The sequence below is a fragment of the Psammomys obesus genome, unplaced genomic scaffold (assembly GCF_907164565.1).
Source record: "Psammomys obesus unplaced genomic scaffold, mPsaObe1.curated_primary_1811, whole genome shotgun sequence".
NCBI classification, from domain to species: Eukaryota; Metazoa; Chordata; class Mammalia; order Rodentia; family Muridae; genus Psammomys; species Psammomys obesus.
Window position 1 is genome coordinate 6,588,941 of NW_026596117.1, and position 8,285 is coordinate 6,597,225.

General features: G+C 38.5%; 1 non-coding gene across 1 annotated transcript; it reads left to right on the forward strand.

Annotated features, from left to right (window-relative positions):
- Positions 1-736: 736 nt before the first annotated feature.
- On the forward strand, positions 737-871 carry LOC129692937 (small nucleolar RNA SNORA17). The gene has a single exon (XR_008722798.1). It is a non-coding gene; the product is annotated as a small nucleolar RNA SNORA17 (small nucleolar RNA).
- The last annotated feature ends 7,414 nt before the right edge of the window (positions 872-8,285 follow it).

The following is an 8,285-nucleotide window of genomic DNA, read 5'->3' on the forward strand; positions in this document are numbered from 1 at the left end:
TTATAAAAGAGTTTAGCAAAAGCTATTTGAATTTGTATCTTCTCGGTATTACTAAAACAATTTAGGTGATAATAGATTTTCATTAGAAATGGAACGATGCTAGTTAAAACGGAAACGTATGTAGCACAGTATAATCCATAATTTTGGAAAAAAATATTGAATAGGGGCTGGGGAGCTGGATCAGCAGTTCAGAGCACTTGTTAGTCTTGCAGAATACCTGGCTTTTTTTTCTAGCACCCACATGGTGGTTTACAAGCACCCACAACTCCAGTTACAGGAAATACAATGCCCTCTTCTCACCTTCATGAGCCCTAGGCATGGATATGGCACAAATAAATACACATGGGCAAAATATTCACATACATAAAGTAAAATAATAAATAAATAAATAAATAAATAAATAGTTAAAAATTAAGAGACATTGCCTAAGTGACAGGTAATGTCTGCAATTTATATAGATTAGTTTTACCTAATGAGGAAAAGTACAAATTTCAAAAATTAGTGACATGAGAAAGAAAGTTTTTCTTCTATGAAAATTGAGTAGAACGGTTGGATTGATCAGAGTGAGTCTGTAAGGCTTTATAAGAGTGTGTAATAACTAAAATCCTGATTTGTGTTAGAGAGATTTGACAAAGCAGACTGTTATGTATAATGAAGAAATGCATGTTTCTGTGCCATGAGCCTGATTACAGTTTATATTTCACATTATGATTTTCATTTAGAAACCTAGTGGCTGCCTGCCCCTAGAGGCATTGCAGGTGTGACTTCTGTGTCACATGTGCATCCTCCGTAAGTGGGAGAGGGGAGAGAGGCTACGACTGCGCTGAGTCTTCTGAGCCAGGAATATCTGGATGATTACTAGTCTAATATTTGCTAAAAAACGTGAGCGTAAGATGAGCCCCTAGCCAGGTGGCTATCAGGAATGGGAGCCAGCTGGAGACTAGAAGAACCCTCCCTAAGATCACGGACCTTGGGGTAAGACAGATCCCAAGACAGATGAACCTTGCAAGGGCCGCTCAGGTGGGCTGAGCAAATAGAAAGCCAGAGAAGACTACCAGACCAGAAAGGGAACTAGCCTGACATGACCACCACTGCCATGTATTGCAAGCCATGCCCGAGATGAACCCTGCTCATTGTCATATGTATGAGCAGGACAACGCACTTCTGAGACCACTCCCGAGATGAACCCAGACACTTAGAGATCCCAGGTACCACAAGAGGAACAAATAAGTGGTGGAGAAAGGGAAGAGAGGGAGAAGCAGAAGGATGCAAGCACAATGAGGAGAGGCAGAACTGGAGACTCGAGGGTAGTGAGGGATAGCCTCATGTGAGTAGCTGGTATGCCTGGGACAATGGTGGGGTCCTGGCCTGTGCTGCCATAAGGGGCCTCCTCCAGGTCCCTGACTTTGGGGCTGTAGGAGGAGCCTGTCACCACCAATGGCAAAGTGGATATCCCTGGTCTGGTCTGTTAACCTGGGACGTGTTAATGTCTGAGGGCTGTGTAGAACGGGCCCAATTCTTCACCTGGGCTTCTTAGGGTATGAGCATAGAAAAGCTGGCCTCACAACTAGCCTCACCTGCTACAGCATGGGCAAGACTAGGTCTAGTGAACCTTGTGCTTCACTTGGGCAGCAGAGTAGAGCTGGCCCTGGTTGCCAATGTTGGTCTGATCAGCTTAGACACCTGTCAGGCCCAGATACAGGGCTTTAAACTAGCCCACCCAAACATCTACCCCACTAATAAACTGCTAGAGTTCATGAAGTAGCCAGTCTTGCAGAGCCAGACCTACAGGATCTCCATGACATATGTCAACAAGAGGATATCTAAGATGAGTCCCAGTGAGGCTCCAGTATTAATAAAGGAGCAGAAACTGAAGGCCTGTCAAGGAAAACTACCTCAGGGAACAACAAACCTGTTAGTACCTTGATTCTAACTTCCAGCCTTTACAGCTCTACACCTCATAACAGTACAGTCATTATTATCTTTTTATTTTTATTTTTATTTTTTTTATTTTAGTTACATTTTGTTAACTCTGTGTCCCAGCTGTATCCCGCTCCCTCATTCCCTCCCCAATCCCACACTCCCTCCCTGGTCTCCTCCCTGCCCCTTTCCAAGTCCACTGATAGGGGAGGACCTCCTCCACTTTCATCTGACCCTGTTTTATCAGGTATCTTCAGGGCTGGCTGCAAAGTCCTCCTCTGTGGCCTAATAGACTGCTCCTCCCCTGGGGGTGTGGGGGGTCAAACAGCCTGCCCTTGAGATCCTGTTAGAAATAGTCCATGTTCCCCTTACTTTGGAAAACTACTTGGTTACTGAGCTACCACGGGCCACATCTGAGCCGAAGTTCTAGGTTATATCCATAGATGGTCCTTGGTTGAGTGTCAGTCTCAGAAAAGACCCTGTGCCCAGATATATTTGGTCCTTGTAGAGCTCCTATCCTTTCCATATCATACTAACTTCCCTTCTTTCATATGATTCCCTGCACTCTGCCGAGGGTTTGGTTATGAGTCTTAGTGCCAGAACTTGGAAACAACCCAGATGTCCATCAACGGAGGAATGGATACAGAAATTGTGGTATTTTTACACAATGGAATACTACTCAGCAATCAAAAAGGAGGAAATCATGAAATTTGCAGGCAACTGGTGGGATCTAGAAAAGATCATTCTGAGTGAAGTATCCCAGAAGGAGAAAGACAAACTTGGTATATACTCGCTTATATACACCTACAAGATATGATAAACATAATGAAATCTACACACCTAAAGAAGATAATCAAGTGGACACAGGCGAAGGTGATTAATCCTCATTTAGAAAGACAAATGGGATGTGCATTGAACTTATGATAGGAGTCTACCACAAAAGGCATCTGAAAGACTCTACCTAGCAGTGTTTCAAAGCAGTCATTATTATCTTAAGTTCACTAATAAAGTGATATTATGATAAACTGAATTTTTTCTACATGGAAGAGCCAGTAGCTTAAACCTAAAATTTTCTGCCTTTTTTATTGACATTATATTTGTGCAATATAACAAATATTCTCTATGAGAAAATATGGCAAATGTATTAATAGGTTTTTATTACAAAGAAATGCTTCATCAATACCATAGGTGTCAGGTAATTACAACTCATTATAATCCAAGAATAACTGATGAAACAAAGTTAGGTTTTATTTGTGTTTTATTTCATTTAATGGAATGACTAAAGACCTGTGCTTTTGAGGTGACATATGAAGTCAATGGAAGTAGGCATAATGTTATTGTTTTATTGTTAAGAATAATTTATTGTGAATTATCATTTTGGTGCAAAAAGGTAAATTAAGTAATGTACGCTCAGATTCTAATAACAAAGATTAAAAATACAGGCAAGGAAGGATGCACAATGGAAAACAGGCTGTGAGAGATTTTAAATGTGTTTGCTTTAATTGGTATATTCCAAAATGCAGAATAAACATGAGTCTTCCCTCTCATGTGGACTTGTCAAAAATTCCATCAGCTATGCATTCGTAAAGTAATACGGCATCTTTATCTCACTGTAAAAGATTACAAAATAGAATGTCTAAAAGTTTAACCACAATAGGAAAACTAATTGTATATTCTCTGCCTCCCTTGTTTCCCAACTTACAGAGATATAATCATGAAGATACTAGTAAAACAGTTCACACTCCTTTTTTTTTTTTTTTAAGACATCTCTAACCTGTTGAGGTTAGGCCTGAAAGTTGTGCAGAAAACTCTAGTTTCTCAGCATTTATGAGTTATGTCCATGGAATGGTGAATTTTTGGTGATATAGCTGTCTTTGAGCCATGTCTGCTCCTGCAAGTAATCCTTTTACCACACTGCTATTAATAACGCAAATAAAACTCAATGCTTGGATTTTGGTGGTTTTCTTCCTTTTGTTTGTCATCAGTTTCTCCATAAAAAGTGAGACCTCTGTTCATGTCTTCCCCAACCCAGTGTCATACACATGATGCCTTTAAAAAAAAAAAAACAAAAACAAAAACAAACAAACAAACAAAAAAAAACAACTAAGAGCTTCATCAAGTTTTGAATAATTTGGAAGTATACTGAATTTATTACAGAGAGTAGAATGAACAAATCAAATACTGATTTCTTTCAAATGACAACACAAACAAATGGAATCACATATCCTAGCATTTATGCTTGGTTGCAGAAGAAAATGTTGAAGGGAACAGGGCAAGAAAGTCATTGTCAAAGTTTCTTCTTGTAGAGGAATTTTAATCCAGCAACATGGCTTCTCTGATCACTTCCAAAGATCTTGTGTGTGTGTGTGTGTGTGTGTGTGTGTGTGTGTGTGTGTGTGATCTAGCTGGAATGCAGATATGCCCTTAGTATATAATGCCAAACAATAGTGTGTAGAAGGAAGCACATGAAAGTGCTGTTTAATTGAAAGTGACATTTAATTGAGGGACAGACAAATATTTCACAGAAGCAATCAGAGATAGGATTCCGTGACTATCAAAAGAGAGAAAGAGAGAGAGAGAGGAAAGAGAAACTATTGGAGAGGAGAAGCACATAGGGAAAAGAGGTAGTTTTAAAGAAACAGTTTGAAGAGACAAGTGAGACACATGTGAAGACAGAATGAGCCAGAAAATAAGAAGAGGCCAGACGATTAGAACATATTTCTAGAGTTAGTTTGAGGCCAAGCAGATCCATTCAGTCAGAAGCCTTGAGAAGCCAGTTTGAATCAGTCTAGAAAACAGTTTGACCAGAACAGCCAAGTTGAACCAACCAGCCAGAGTTCAGAAAGAACTAGAAAGGGAGAGCTTAATTCCGCAGTAAGTCTCAGAGTCTAAAAGAATTCTAGGTCTATAGTAGATTGTACGAAGATGAGAAGCTTCCAGGACTAGGCCTAGGTTCCCAGAGGGAGGCAGTAAGCCTCTGTGATGACAATTACAACAGGTGAATAAAAGACACTTTTACAGTTTCTGAATGTGTTTTCTAAAATAAAGACTATGTTTGTTTGTTTGTTTGTTTCCCACAACAGTATTGGTAAGTTGTTGGAAGTATTAAGCAGATATATTACAGCTCAAGAAGAATACACACTTACTGTCAATCGGTGAGACTTTTCCTTCTCACTTTTTAATGTAAGATAGTCCTCTGCCATCCTCCAGATTTTTCCAGAAAAGGCAGACTTTCTTTTCTGGGACTATGTTTAGGGAATGGATTGCTCTTGATGTTATCAAAAGTCATTTCCTGTTGGCTACCAAACTGATATTATTTGATTTAATTTTTGAATTTACAAGTGCCAGTCACACAGTGTCCTACAACAAAGTTCAATGTAAAGAAATGAAAATCCCTTCAGAATTTAAAGGGATATAAGAGAAATAATTAAATGAAAACTGATATCAGTTCCTTGGTAAAAGAATGTTCTCCGCAAAGAAAGAGAGTGGGAATTATAATGGGTTCAGGTGTAAGCAGTGTAGTGATACATACTACAGTGTGGAAAGACTAGAGATCATTGAGTTAGTGGAGAGTGAGATCATTCAGGACTCTGCACTACAGAGCAAGACTGGGATGTTTTTTAACTCAATCTAAATTGAGTCAAGCTTAGCAATTGTCTGTAATTTGTTTGAGAGGCTCTTTATCACATATTCTTTGAAATTGGATTTAGTATTAAGATTAACTATACATAATGGATTTTTGATAGGACTTGCAGGATAATTGGTTGAGAGAATAATTCTGAGATATCAGTGATCAACTGGGATCAGGATTTTTCTTTTCTTTTTAGGAACAAATTGAAACCAGAGCTACATCTACACATATTTAATGTCTCAATGTAAGCCAAAGTTCCTCAATAATTCTGGATCATCTGATTTTTCTAAGGGAAATTAACTTTAAAGACTCTTTCCATATCTCACTCAAATATTAGCTCCGTGAAAATGAATATATTATGTACATGTTATGCATGAGTCTCAGTTTTTATTTCACACACTTTTGCTATAACACTTTTATTTCTTAAAATTTAAATTTATTGAACTTAACAGTTTTAATTTTAAAAGACAAAATGCTGCATCTTCTTTTTAACTAGTATTACTCTGTCTGAGTACATTTGTAGGTACATTTTCACATTTTGTTAGGCTTTTTTAGGACAGTATGCTTAAGAGTACAAATAAGCCAGTGTTAGGACTGAACCCCACAGATTTACTGCGCCCATCATGTCCAACACAGCCTCAGTCCTCAGTACTTCTCTTTGTATTCTCTCTTGTGGAAAGACCTTGCTATCATCTAAGAATGTAAGCATTTGCTTCAAATTGTCATGGCTGGGGTGGAACCAAAAGTACAAGCAGTGGATGTTAGGCCTAAGCTTTTATACGCTAACAATGTCTAACAAATATGTCTTTTTCCAGTAAGTACAACGACTAAAAACTTCAGTCATTTTCTGTTAGGTGAAAATTAACACACAAGAGCAAACAAAATGCACCACCCAGGTCAGGGTCTTCTGCGTCTTCTATGATTGTTATGGATGCGTTATTGGATGTGGATACCCCGAGGAAGAGGAAAAGTGTGATGTGGTATAAAGGAATCGCAGCTGACAGGAAGGGATTATAGTAGAAGCTAAAGGTGTGGAAGCATGAACTAGTGTGAACTCAGCAAAGACTTCAACCTAGAAACCAGAAAAGAGAGAATCAGCATGACCTCAGCCTAAGAAACAAAAAGAGGAGTATAAATTAAATATTAACACAGCAGCAAGTGACAAAGGACTCAGGTAATTGGGAAGGAAAAAGGGTCAGGTGTAGAGGCATGATATTTCAAGGAGCTATGCACGGTCCACTGTTAATTTTCAAGACTATATTTCATGTTTTCCATGGAGTGAGGCTTACATGGCTAAAGTCTAGACTATAAAGACATTGTGTAGGTTAATTAAATCTGAATGTAGATTAAAAGTTTTATGTGGTAGAGTCAGGGGATTTTTGTTACTGATGTTGTTACTTTGTTTGTGTAGGAAGTCTTTGCACCACTTTTAGAGACAAAAGTCCAGTCTCACACTGGAAAGACTGGCACGTTTTGTTAACACAGTGTGAAGCAGAAGCAAACTTCCTCACTTGGAGCCACTGAGACATTTGGGCTGTTGATCATTGTAAACCAGCAGATCCCTTCCTGACTGAGGCTGAGAAACTGAGATGCAAGGTAGGTTCTGAAAGCTCCATCTTGTGTGTTATAATCAAGGATAGGACAGGAAGGATTTTATTATTGGAGCTAGGAATAAAAACACATTACATTATACAAAGCAAAACCTGCAGTGATATCCTCAGGGATAAATTGGAAAGTGGAGGAGTTGTTTCACATTTTGTAGCCTTACAGAGAATGTGGAAAAACAAACAAAAGAAACAAACCTTTGTAAAAGCCCTGCAAGCTCAAAGGCTCCACACTAATTCCCCAGTGCAATAGTTTCTAGAAACACAGTAGCTATGTAGATATAGTCAAACTTTGCTACAATACATGCAAGTAGATGCAACAGAAAATGTCCATTTATCTTGCGGACTTCTACTGTCCTGTGTCCCGAGACAAACACTAGGAGGTCGTGGTGCTGTTGTGATTACACAGTGACTAACGTGTAGCATATTTTCTCTAAAGGTGGGAAGAAAGCATGAACGGAATGACACCACAGATGATTATAATGTTTGTTGTTCATTTTTCTTCTTTTACTTCTTCATTTTTTTTTTTTTTTCGTTTGTCACCACCAGAAATAAAATGAATGGAAAAATCTATATTTACAGCTCCGGAGCCCCATTGATCTCAGAAACAATGTTCCGTTCAATATCTGTTGGTCCTTGTCTTCCTGAAATTCTTTTCTGGTTATAGCTGAACTTCTTCATAGCTGTTGTCAGTTGGTACTCTGCTTCTTCAACCTCCTCCATAGATAATTTCTTCATTATGTAACAGGTTTTTTTTGTTTTGTTTTGTTTTATTTTTTTTTTATCTTTTCTCCTTTTCTTGCTCCCTGGAAAGTGTCCACCAGTTGTTATCTTTCTATGTTATGAAAGCGTCAGTGCTTAAAAGGCAGTAGTTCTCAATCAATGGTTCACAAGCCTTTGGGGGGGGGTGTCAAATGACCCTTTCATAGCTGCAGATATCCTGTATAACAGATATTTATATTACAATTCATATCAATAGCAAACTTATAGTTATGAAGTAGCAACCAAAGTAATTTTACGGTTGGGGTTGACCACAACATAATGAACTCGATTAAGGAGTCAAAGCATTGAGAAGGTTAAGAACCATTTGGCTAAGGTTTCCACACTGTACTTTATTTCTATGTTTCATG